This window comes from Podarcis filfolensis (assembly GCF_964270895.1).
Source record: "Podarcis filfolensis genome assembly, chromosome: 4".
Lineage (NCBI taxonomy): Eukaryota > Metazoa > Chordata > Lepidosauria > Squamata > Lacertidae > Podarcis > Podarcis filfolensis.
This window is the reverse complement of record NC_139607.1, coordinates 55,926,076-55,939,434: the sequence shown is the minus strand read 5'-3', so window position 1 is coordinate 55,939,434 and position 13,359 is coordinate 55,926,076. Positions and strand designations below refer to the sequence as shown.

At 39.7% G+C, this 13,359-nt stretch overlaps 1 long non-coding RNA gene across 1 annotated transcript; it reads left to right on the top strand.

Annotated features, from left to right (window-relative positions):
• Positions 1-346: 346 nt before the first annotated feature.
• Positions 347-11,180, top strand: LOC310761481. The gene is made up of 3 exons (XR_014547535.1): positions 347-515; positions 8,134-8,265; positions 11,009-11,180. It is a non-coding gene; the product is annotated as an uncharacterized lncRNA (long non-coding RNA).
• Positions 11,181-13,359: the final 2,179 nt, after the last annotated feature.

Below are 13,359 nucleotides of genomic sequence, written 5' to 3'. Positions count from 1 at the left end.
AAGAAAGGATTTCCGTGGTAGGACTATGAGTTCGGTTCTAGAATTACAGGAAGAATCCTAGCTGAAAGTACAGTGGTGCCTCACAAGACGAAATTAATCCGTTCCGCGAGTCTCTTCATCTTGCGGTTTTTTCGTCTTGCGAAGCACGGCGCTTAGCGGCTATTAGCGGCTTAGTGGCTTTAAGAAAAAGGAAACAAACTCGCAAGAACTCGCAAGACGTTTCGTCTTGCGAAGCAAGCCCATAGGGAAAATCGTCTAGCGAAGCGACGCTAAAACTGAAAAACCCTTTCGTCTTGCGCGTTTTTCGTTTTGCGAGGCATTCGTCTTGCGGGGCACCACTGTATGTGCAGAGACAGCCAGTTCTTTAATTTTAAGAGGACGTTGCTGCTGCAATCTTCCAGAGCAGATTTTGAAAGGGAACAGAGGGCAGCAGGGTTAAGAGAAGTAGATCACTTTGTATGAGTGCAATGCTCTGCAAACCTACAGTATTGGTTGCAACCCTACATCAAGAAGAGGTATGCCACTTCTATTTCCCCCCCCCCCAATACCAACTTCCTCACTATGCTACACTGCAAGCTATTTTTAAACTATTGTTATTCAGAAAAGAATGGGAGAAAGTCAACAACCATCAAACAGCAGGGACAATAACAACACTAAGAATGCTAACACTAACTACTGTACTAATAATATATAATGTTATTTTGACTAGGCTTGAATAAACGTGTGTTGCTGAAGTGACATAATAGAAAATGAAACAGAAAAGCAGTTTGTGAAACTGGAGCATATGTTTAATTCACCTTGGGAGTTCTCACTGGCATACCTTACTCTGGGTCACATCTGAGCCCTCTGGAGTTTTTCCAGTGCATTCCAGAGCATATCTATTCAGAAGTAAGTCCAACTGAGTTCATTAGGGATCCCTCCTAGGGTGCTGGATTGCAGCATCTATGTGACTTGTCACCTTCCTAAAGAACTCACGACTCCCTCTAAGTTTCAGCTAGATCAGCTTGATCTATTTCAAGGTGGTGGTTTCAGGGAGTTCCTCCACATCCACCCTATTCCATTTGTTACCTGAGCTTTTTTATTGATCGTTCCCCCTACCACATAGACAATAAGTCTACAGTTTGGTTCATACATAGCTTTATTTAGGCAACAGCTTATTTAAATCTTCTGTGCTCAGAAATTGCTTTGACAGTGATATTATTACATTGGCAACACTACTGCATTAGTTGACAACATAATTGTTAAGCCGTCTTCACCAGCATTTTCAATTTCAATCAGCAGATATGCACAGTTCAGGTAGATATGTGCCTCTCTTTAGGAAGTGATTCCTTTTATCTCACACTATATTAGCAGCACCCTGTACAATTCTAGAATTCATCCCCCCTGCCTCCCACACCCTCCTCTACAGCTTTGTATGGTGACCCCGCAGCACATCACCCAATGGGAGCACACTGGTCATGCCACCCTAAAACTGCCTCTGTTGTGAGGATGCTTATAACCTATCATCAGTTCTCTTCCACCTGACAGTTCCTAACCAGATGGGTAGGGAATTAATAATAATGATAATAATGATAATAATGATGATAATAATAATTTGAAACTCTTTTGCATTTATTATACATTTGTTTCTTCTGCAATCTACATTTTTTGATACACTGCATATAAAAATTGTATGTAGCATCATAGCAACTAAGGAAGCTGTCTTATACCAAGTATTGGTCCGTATTGTCCACACTGACTGTCCATGGTTCTCCAAGGTTTCAGATAGCTCTGTCTGGAGATGCCAATAACTGAACCTTCTCCATGCAAAGAAAATGCTCTAATGATGAGCTATGGCCCTGTGGTGATCCAAATTCTGCCAAGAGACAAAATGCCTTACCTGCTTACTTTTGTTTCTTCTTGACTTCAGTGGCAGAAGTTTGTCCTGGTGTGGAGGAGAAAGTTTATTTATGTTGTTAAAAAAAAGAGAAAAAAGGATAGCATCTTGGATTAAGGTGCACTCATGGCATCCACATTCTTCCTGTGATGAGAAAGGTGGAAGAAAATGTATTTCTTGGACCACTTGGCATACTCCAAGTGGACACAATATTGTAATGCAGCTGGATATATGCTTCAGATGCCTGCAGCCTATTGCATGTGAATTGTTACTTTAGCCCAGCAGGATCAGGTGACCTGGAACAATAGCACCCATTTTGGATCTGGCCCTTATGTAATTGCAGACTGGTTTAGAATCTTGATCTGAGCTGCTGGCAGACACCCTGAAACCTCACTGAGCCAATGGCTTGCTTCCTGCATGCTTTTAGTCATCACACTGTTGTCATTGCATACATTTTGCCTCATCCAACATGGTAATGATTTGAGTTAGACTTCCCATCTCTGATTTAGATTTTGACCACCTGAGCATGGATTTTCTTTAAGTCACATACTCATAGCTGTCAACTTACAGATTTGAAAATAAGGGACCAGCAGCCTCGAAAATAAGGGATCAGCAGCCAAAATAAGGTATCAACAATTACTTTGATAAAATACATATTTTGTTGCATGCAAATGGCTTTAGATACCTATTAGGTCCATAAATTACCATATAGCATATATTCAACACAAAAAAGCAACAATTTGTTGTTGACAAAGGACAGCTGGACATAGAAAGGGCCCCATAACCTTCAGTAAGGGACATGGCGCTGGGATAAGGGACTGTCCCGCCAAATAAGGGATGCTTGACAGCTATGCATACTTGCTTATACAGAGAACTGATGAGCCAGATCTTTTAGATGTTAAGAAGGTGCAACTTTTAAATAATAGTACCGCTTCACAGAAACCTGTGTGAAGATTGAAATAATCTAATTGCCTGATTCTGTTACCTTTTACAAAGTAGCACTCAAGGTGCTTTATTGGCACAATACTTACTACACACCCCCACCCACCCACACCAACCATTAACAATACCGCCTTCAGCATTGTAAAGATGTTTTTACTCCTGCCAACCACAATGTGGCTGTTCTTCATTATGAAACTATATCAACAAATGAGCATATAAGACACCTCCTCAAATGTTTTAATGGAATTATAAAGAGATGGTTTGTTGCAATAGGATCTGCATGAATATTTTCATTTACAGAGCCACCATTTTCATTCCTTAGGTGGACCTCTCAATTTCAGTTTCTCTCAATTTCTCATTTTTCCTGGCTTAAATTTATGGATCCACATTTCCACATTAGTTTGCAATTTTAAAAGGGGGGGGGGAAAACCATAAACATTTTTTGTGTGAATTTCTTCTAATAAGCACATTTCTCTATGAAATTTTGTTTAATATAGCAAATTTTGCAAAGTGATTTTCATGAATATATGTATGTTTGTGCAGTTTTCTAAAGCAAATGCTTTTCCCCCTACACTTTGCCTGGCTGCACATCTGCATTGAAGAATTCAGAGAAGTGTGATGTTGTATCTGTGGGGTACAAGTGTATAGACACTTCCCCTTTGGAAGGAAGGTCAGAGTAGAAAACAGGATCCTATTATCCTTGAAAGAAAAGATGCCTATCACTTGTGGGGGGCACCCCTGCAAAAAACAACAACAACCCAGACATGCCTCCTTCTAGCAATGGTGATTTCTGCCTGTTGGGAGGAGAGTAAAGACTGGAAAGGCAAAGCCCTGACACACCAACTCAAGATCTCCTCCACAGCCAGAACATCAACCTAAGTAGGAAGTCCATGAGTACCCCTCCCACCCTGTCATGTCCTTGCTGTGGAGCAGATAGTGGATCAATGACCCAGTGTTTTGTCATTCCCCAATTAGCTTAATATCCTGGAGTTTGGTAAGAAGTGAAGGCACCCATGAGAGAGGATGTGGACTATGAAATGATGTTACAGTCACATGGTGCGGGCAAGCAACATGCTGTAGACAATGATGATGTCACTCCTGATGAACATTTGCAGAAGCTTTTAGGCAGCCTAACCCAGGCATTTGTGAATGATGTGCAAATTTCAGAACAGATACACGCCACTCTAAAACTTGATGATAAATTGATTTGGATATGATATCCTTATTACCAGAATATACTTGGGGTTTAAAGCTGCTTTTTAAAAAGACAATGGCATTCCATGAGTGGCTTATACATAAGTGAAAGAGGCAGTTTGAAGCAGGAAAATCTTGTTCTGGTCAGAAGCACCAAACTCCATGAATAAATCCTTTTGAAATGATTTCTTCCTCTTTCTCTAATGAACATATCCTATGCAACTACTAACCTAGTTGTGATTCATCTGATTAGAATCCACCCCAACATAATTCTTTATGTTGAATTTTTGTCTATGCTAATCCTGTTTTTGACATAGCATATTAATTTTAACTTTTTTAAGGGGCAGTGGAAAGATATATTTGTGGCATCTTATTAAATGCTTCCACCTCATTTCATTTCTGTGCATCACTGATTTGCGGTAGAGTCTAATAGTTTACTTACTTGGTTTTGGTCCCCTTTCCAATCATTCCCTTGTATTCAAAACAATTACCAGAGAACACACATTAATATAAAGCCTTGTTGCTTGACTAAAAGAATTGACTGAACAAACAGTATTAATTTTAACTCTCTTTAATACATTTCTCTGGCAGTCTTTCAAACTTTCCCACTACTTTCTCCCCTAAGCTTACCATGCCTCAGCTAATTCCTAGTTAGGTAGCCTACCTATATATCTCAAATAGGATGTTTTATTTTATTACCTGCAATGTGGATTCCTTTTCTTTCTTAAATGTCCAGCCACATCACTGCTACAGGCATGGCTGGGGTAGCATCTGAAGATGATGGACTGATAGAGGTATGAGGAGGTGCCATTAAAGACTGTGACCAGAACCACACTTAGGTAGCCTGAAATCTTGGCAGTGATATGCCCTTGGATAGGTTAAGACCTGACTGCATGGTGTGGATGGTTGAACATGCTTAGTTGTGTGCAATGGATGAAAGGAATCCACTTAATATTTATAATCCTAATGTGGAATGGGAAGGTAATAGTTGCACCAGAGGCAGATTTAGGCAAACATGACCAGTTCAGTTGCACTAGGTGCGGAGCCTTGAGGATACCAAAAATCTTATTATAATAATAATTATAATAATTTATTATTTATACCCCGCCCATCTGGCTGAGTTCCCCCAGCCACTCTGGGTGGCTCCCAATTGAGTGTTAAAAACAATACAGCATTAAATATTAAAAACTTCCTTAAACCAGCGCTGCCTTCAGATGTCTTTTAAAGATAAGATAGCTGCTTATTTCCTTCACATCTGAAGGGAGGGCATTTCACAGGGCAGGCACCACTATCAAGAAGGCCCTCTGTCTGGTTCCCTGTAACCTCACTTCTCGCAATGAGTGAACTGCCAGAAGGCCCTCGGCACTGGATCTCAGTGTCCAGGCTGAACGATGGGGGTGGAGACGCTCCTTCAGGTATACAGGACCGAGGCCATTTAGGGCTTTAAAGGTCAGCACCAACACTTTGAATTGTGCTTGGAAACGTACTGGGAACCAATGTAGGTCTTTCAAGACCGGTGTTATGTGGTCTCGGCAGCCGCTCCCAGTCACCAGTCTAGCTGCCTCATTCTGGATTAATTGTAGTTTCCGGGGCACCTTCAAAGGTAGCCCCACGTAGAGCGCATTGCAGTAGTCCAAGCGGGAGCATGCACCACTCTGGCAAGACAGTCTGTGGGCAGGTGGAATGGAAGGCAAGAAGGGTGGGTATGTTGAATTTTGGTGTTACACAGGTTGCCAAAAAAAAATTGAGGCCCCAAGATCTGTCATTGGTTCCACTCTTTTCTGCCTTCGCCAGACAGAATACTGGCGCCTTCGCCAGACGCCACTTGGAATATTGTGTTCATTTTTGTGCACCACAGTTCAAGAAGACAAACTAGAACATGCGCAGAGGAGGACAGCTAAGTTCACAAAGGGTCTGGAAACCAAGCCTTATGAGGAACGTTTGAGGGAACTGGGTGAGTTTAGCTTGGAGAAGAAGTGACTAAGAAAAGATATATCTTTGAATATGTAAAGGGCTGCCACATGGAAGATGGCGCAAGCATCATGAATAACTAAACATTATGAATAACTTTCTGATTATAAGAGCTGTTCAACAGTGGAATGGACTACGTTGAAATGATTATTGAGCTGTGATTTCTGCACTGTAGGGAGTTGAAGCAGATGACTTATTGAGTCCCTTTCAAATCTGCAATTCTATGATTCTATGAGGCCAATGAGTTTGCCTCTGCAGTTGCTATGCCACTGCCGAGCTGCTGCCACTGACAAAGTTCTTTTTCTGTCCAAAAGAACCTCCAAACTAGGCCACTCCCAATTCCGGCTGTCTCTCATTGATCTATCTCTTGCCTTGCTTGAGAATAAAGGGGTGGGGAGGTATGGGACAGCACCTAAGTAACGTCTTCTCACTCCTCCCAACCTCTGGCAATTACACCAGACTTTTAGCTGGAAGTGGCTTCATGCTGCATTTCCAGTCTGTCTCACAAATGCGCTCCACACACACACCCCGACCTGTTTGTTTCTGCGCCAGGAAGCAGTATTGTTCTTGTATTTTTATGTTCAGAAGATTGAGCTGTTCTTATTTTAGAAAATCCAGACCAATTTATTAGGGATTTATCATGTGATGCTCTGCAACAGCCTGGCACTATGGAGTTCTATTATGGTGATTTATGAAGGCAATGATAATGACACCTACAGTAAAACGTGCCCATGGGATACCTTGTCACAAACTGACTGATTAAATTTGATGGACAATTTAATTTAGTTACTAAGGAAAACTAAACAACACCCCACCTAAAAAAAAATCCCCAACCTTCAAATTAAAAGTTCACCATTATATTTATATGTAAATCAAGCAATTCAAGACAGATTCTTACAAGAGTGATTAAAGAGATAGGTTGTTGCAATCATCATCTGTGCACAAATTTCTTTAACCTTTCTGAGTGAACTTAATTGAACTCCATGGGTCCATAACATAGGACCATAAACCTGTGTTGGGATTATGTGTAATCTTTTGATAACGGTGCTACATCACTGGGAAATGGTGCAAACCACAGCTTGCCAATTTGTTGCTTATTCTTAAACACAGCCTTTCTCAACCTTTGTTTCCCAGATGTTGTTGGGGTATAACTCTCATCACTCCGAGCCAGCATGGCCAGTAGTCAGGGATGATGGGAACTGTAGTTCACCTGGGAACTCAAAGTTGAGAAAGACTGCATTAACGTATAAACTGATGTTGACACTATGGAGCTATTGGGAGGCATCACAGTGCAAGGAGTTCCATATTTGTGTTTCTCCCATGCTTATTACCTGGGTTGCTGTTTTCATAATGCAAATCAAGATCTATTAATATGAATCAGTCTTTTAGATACATCTAATTTAGGAATGATACCACATTAGACCTAGCAACAGGATGAATTTTGTAATTGTTGAGTTTTGGAAATTGGGGTTTTATTACATTCACTGATCACTACCACCTCTGTGTCTCAGAACTCTCATTTTTAGCCCCTTTCCCACATGCCAGGGAGAAAGAAAGGATAATGTTTTAGTGCTGTAGCCCTGGACCTTGCAGATTTCACCTACCATATGCATTTACCAGCTGCTTTCAGGATCCAAGCTACCAACAAATGTACTTTATCACTAGGCAAGGTCCAGTTATATTTATTTAACTATTTATAGAATAATTATTGAAATAAGACTACTTACTGCCAGATCATCTCCTCCTTGATCATCTCCAGTGTAAAAAAAGCAATACATTGAAGCACAGCCCTTTTAAAGTGTTTGCGCTCTCATACCAGCATTACGCAATCATTATGTAAGTTTTTCCTATTATGCATGTATGATTGAGAATAAATATTTTAAATATTATCAAAGTTCACTTGTAAGACAGACACTTTCTTATTTTTGAACAGTCCCTGGTTTGCTAATCTAATTTTTGCTGTTGATTTCCTTTTCTCCATACAATAACTGGGTTGTTGTTGCTATAATTTGAATGGGGGAGTCGATTTATTTCACATATACTTTCAGCCATTGTGCCCCATTTTAGAGTGATGTGGATCTGACTGCCAATGATGCTAAGATTTCAGAAAATAATGCAGAGTTCAGAAAATATTATTGTATTTTTTACAGGTTTATGCGAGGCAGCGATCAAATTGTATTTGTTCTCATCAGTATCACTAGGTGTTCAATGAAATGTGAAAATATATTCATGAAAAAATACTTTTTAACACATTTGGGTTGCTGAAGAAAACACACAATCAGGTAATGTCCCTATTCTTATTAATTTTCTTGTTGATTTGTGGAGGGGGAGAGAGAAAAAGAAATGTGCTAAAAGGGTGCCAGTACTTTTATTATTTGTGTGATGCCTGACAAACAGTGCTACTCAGCAGATTTTTATTCAGAGAAAATTGGAACACGTATTTATGAATTTAGAGGAGACATTTAAGGTCAATTTTTTTTTGACAGAATAGGTTTAATGTTTTATGTGAAATGCAGAGATTTGAACATGTGTTTTTTTCTCATACACATTCATTAACTGCAGTGTAGGGGAAAAATGTCCTGTGATTGTCACATAACTCTCTAAGGCTACACATAATTAGGTGTGATCCATTGTCTAGAAGAAGTTGGGATTAATGAATTCTGCATTTTCCTAATTTACATGCTGACTCTGGTGCCTTGAATGTCATGAGTTGAAATCAATGGAAAAAATAATGTTTGTTTCAAACTGGACCTAGCCAAATGGTTTTCAAACTAGTCAGCCTTATCACTTAGCTCAGAGTTGCAAAAAAATAATAATAAAAAAGACTGGAAAGAAACAAATCAACTGTGAGCTCATCTGTGAAAGTCCACACATTTGGCTCAGTGTGTCATGTGAACCAGGCTACTGTGTTGAAAATCACAGTGTTATTATAGATCAAGTCACTATTTCAGTGTTACCTAATCTAAGGATATCTGGGATTTCTGGAAAGCATCTTTAACAATGAAAGCTACTAATATAATAAACTAGTGGATAATAATAATAATAATAATAATAATAATAATAATAATAATACAATTTTATTTATATCCCACCCTCCCCAGCCGAAGCTGAAGCCGGGCTCAGAGCGGCTAACAACAATAAAAGTAACACAGCTTGATGCTGTGTTGATGTTAGTCTTTGTTAGTAGAGAAATCTGAAAGGGAAATGAGTAACACATTCTGTGAATCAACTTCCAACAAGCTCTCCTGCTTTCTAAGATGCTATTGCTTCATCCTTCATTTTAGCAGATCCAGCAGTCCTTCAAGTGTTCATAGCAGAGTTGGTATGGTCATCATAAGTCAATGGCAATGACAGAATATTTTTATGTAGATGTGTAGGAGCCAACTCCTAGGGGCTAAAAGGTCTTCATCCCCTCCAATAAAATATTTGAGGAGGTTGGGCCCCCCTAAAGTTGATGGGCATTGCCATTCAAATGGGGTGTGTGGGGGTGTGTACCGTGTCATGTGATTTATTATGTGGGCGGGCTTACCTGCCCACCCTATTTTATTCAGGTTTGCATCCCTGTGCAGATGTAATCGTAGAGCATTACAGTAGCCAAATTATTATAGCAAACTTAACTAAAGATGCTAGACAACATGTCAATTTAGCAACTTTGAAGAAATGCTTCAACTTTAATATAGAACTCTCATAAATTTGTACCTGAAAGTGAGATAAGTAAGAAATCATATAAAATCCTAATCCCATTCAGTCTTGCTGGCCTATAAAATATTCCTGTTTCTTCCTTAAACTTATTGCATTATTGTATCAGAAGGTCTTGTAAGGGAAAGTGGGATGCAGAATTTGCCTTCTTCACTGAGTTCCTGCACATGTAATGTAATTCGAAATAACCCTGTAGAATTGCTTAGCTTTCCAATAGAGAACTTTTAGGCTCCAGTTAGTTAGTAATTTGGTGATGCTGCTGTTTTTGAAAAGGGATTTAAATGAACTGTGTAACTGGAGCTTTCAGGGATGCTTTTATCAGATGTATTAAGTTTCTTGAATCATTTTTTTTCTTATTTACTTAGCAATCTGTCTTGCACAGACAGATTAATTCTTGCCATAGTTCAACGTAATTGCCTGGTAATCTTCTTTGGGTTTATGCCAAACTATGCATCCATCCATCCATCCATCTAGCTAACCTACCTAATGGTGAACATTCCCTGAATAATAGTTCCCTGAATAATACTGGCTGCTTGGATGTTGCTCTTTGGTTTTTGATCCGAAACTGGGATAAAGCCACACTAGCCTGGAGCCAATGTCTTATTGAGAAGGCCAAGCAATCAGAAGGAGGCATCCTTAATGTGTCACCACCACCTTCTCAACTGTGTCTCTGGATTCAACATGGTGACCCACCCATCCTAATATATATCCATGGTGAACTAGTTAGTTTCCTGCTTGAGGACCGAGCAGGATATTTGGGGATGAGGTTCACAACTGGCCTAAGAGGACACCTTTCCCACCAACCTCTCAGTGTTAAAGCAAGCAGAGATGTGGTGCTGGTTGATTTAGCTAACTGGATGCATGCATGAGCATGGTTACCTTGCTCATAACTGGTAGGTGGTACAAGAAGTCAGGGATGTTAATATTTGCTTTCCAGTGAACACCCTAAGGCAGCTTGAGGAAGAAGGGTCACCTACCCAACCTTCTTCTCTTTGCTGACTGCAAAAGAAAGGATTATGTGGCATGAGTCTTTGCATGAGTACATGGTTCCTTTCCCTGCAACAGTGATGAGGACCGGAAGGGGAGCCATATAGGAGCACTGTATCACATGCCACTTGTGCCTGTGCTTTCAGATGATGATAGAACTAAGTTAGGAATAGCGAACATAGACTATTTAAATCAATTTTGCCATTTATTTTGATTCATATCCTAACATATAATTGATGCTCCTAAGCTTGACAGAAATTTAATCGCAGTGTCACTAATGAAATGTTGACATTATCAGCAGCTCTCCCTGTAACGTATCTTTTATTACTGTGTTAATAGAGTGTACACCATTCAAATTATAGAGATGGAAGAGAACCAAGGGTCATTTAGCTCACACTTCTAAACTGGCAAGATATCCTATGCACAAACCTTTCCTGATAGATTCTCCATCCAAATCTGTTCAAAAGGTAATTATATAACTTCACTGGGAGACCTGTTTCGTTGCTCAGCCATTCATACAATTAGGAAGTCATCATTCCCCCCGCCCCGATGGCCAGTCTACATCTGCTGTACTTCAGTTTGAATCTATTGATTGTGGGCACCAGTGCCTTGGAAGATAATCAGTCATTCTTCTCATTTTTCGACTGCAACAGTTTTGTTGTCAAATTTCCCTTAAGCCTTTTCTCCATGCAGAGAAAGCCTCATTGTTTAATTAGCTATGATTCATGTAAACTTTTATTTAGGGACAAGGGGATTTCTCCCATTTCATTTCTTTACTGCTCATCTGGTTTGCTCTGGGGTTTCTCTGTGATTGCAATGTTTCCAAACTGAGCAAATGAACAGTAAAATGGCCAATGAATGTAATGTATGCAAGTGTAAAGTAATGCATTTCCCGGCAACCCCCCCCCTCTAAATTCATATATACGCCTATGGGATCTGAACTGGTGGTGATTGACCAGAAACAGTACTTTAGGTTTAATGAAGATGTTCAACCAGTTTGCAACAGCTATGAAAAAGGTGGATTCCACATTATGGATCATTAAGAGATCAAAAATAAAACTGTCAATATCATAATGGATACAGATATATGGTGTGACCACACTAGGAATAGTGTGTATAGTTCTGGTTGCCTCACCTCACCTAGGGGCTGAGGTCTCATTGCCCTCCACAAAGCTGATGGCTATTGCCATTTAAATAGTGTGTGTGTGTGTGTGTGTGTGTGCGCACCAAGTTTTGTGATTGATTATGCAGGGCAGGGCTTACCTGCTCCCCAATATTTTATTCAAGATGACACCCCTGTTAATAACAAAGAAAATACATCTTCACACAGCACCTAGTTAAAATATGGAATCTGCTCCCACAAGAGGTAGAGATGGTCTCCACTGTCAGAGGCAATATGCATCTGAATATCAGTTGATGGGGATCACGTGTAGGGAGAGGGCAGTTGTGGGCTCAGCACCAGCCTGTTCTAATTATGGGCTTCCCATAGTATGGATGGCCACTGTGAGAACAGGATGTTGGACTAGATGGGCCTTTGGCCTGATTCAGATAGGTTCTGAGAGAGAGACAAAGAGAGAGAGAGAGAGAGAGCGCTTTTAAAAACAAGGAGACTAAATGTCTGTGTGCACAAAAATGGTAAGCCCACCCCCTCCAAATTTATTCTGTGCAGTGCAGATTTCAACAATATTCCTCATCTCATTTATATCCATAATTCACACCAAATGTGAATGGGGTAGCAAACCGAGAGCCAACATTTTGTCCCACCTTGGTTCATAAAAGGAAGTAACCTGTGACAAAAAATCCTCTCATGCACAACACAATCCTTCCCTTTTATTTAGTCAATGTCAGGACAATGAATTGTGACAGTGACTTTCAGATATGATGGGTCAGTACAGATTTATGGTGTCAATGTTTGTTTTCTTCCTTCCAAATTAGGAAGGAACAGTGAATTTTATCACCACCCTGCCACAATGTATAGATTTTAAGCACTGATATTGTTATGAATAGTCACAGTAATATATACAAAACCAGAAGAAGCAAATAAGCTGACGTTTGTAATAAAAACCTAAGGCAGAATAGCTTTAAATGTAAAATGTAAAAATAGAACATATTTTGTTTTAAGTGAAATTGACTGTGACAAACCCAAAGTGTGCTGTTTTCAAGCACTTTGTTCACATGCCATTAAGTCCATTAAGTCGCTATTATCTCGATTTGGTATTGTGAATGGCTTCTCAAATCCTTGCTGAATCCCCTTTGAAATCATTAATCCAAACATTGCTTTTATGCTTCCTTTGCCAGTTAGGTGCACTTTGTAGCTGTCTTTAAAATGTGTAAAAGTAACTATAATTAATGAAATAACAAATTAAAAACAGACACCCCCCCATCAAAAAAAGGAGGAACCAGAAAAAATGAACTTGACAATTGCAGAAGTATATGCGCATTTAAAGTGATGCATTTCCTGGGAAATCATTTATAATGTGCAGTTCACAAAGTCATAGTTTCACAATTGTAAAGGGCTCAGAGCAACATGAAGTTCATCTAGCACTATCCTTGGCAGAATAACAATACCTTACAGAAGCAAACAACCCTAGAAGATTAACCCACACAATAGCACAGTAAAGCCTATCATAAAAAGAATTGGCATCACTTCAAAAATTGCAGAGTACAGCCCCCTAAATACAGTATACTGT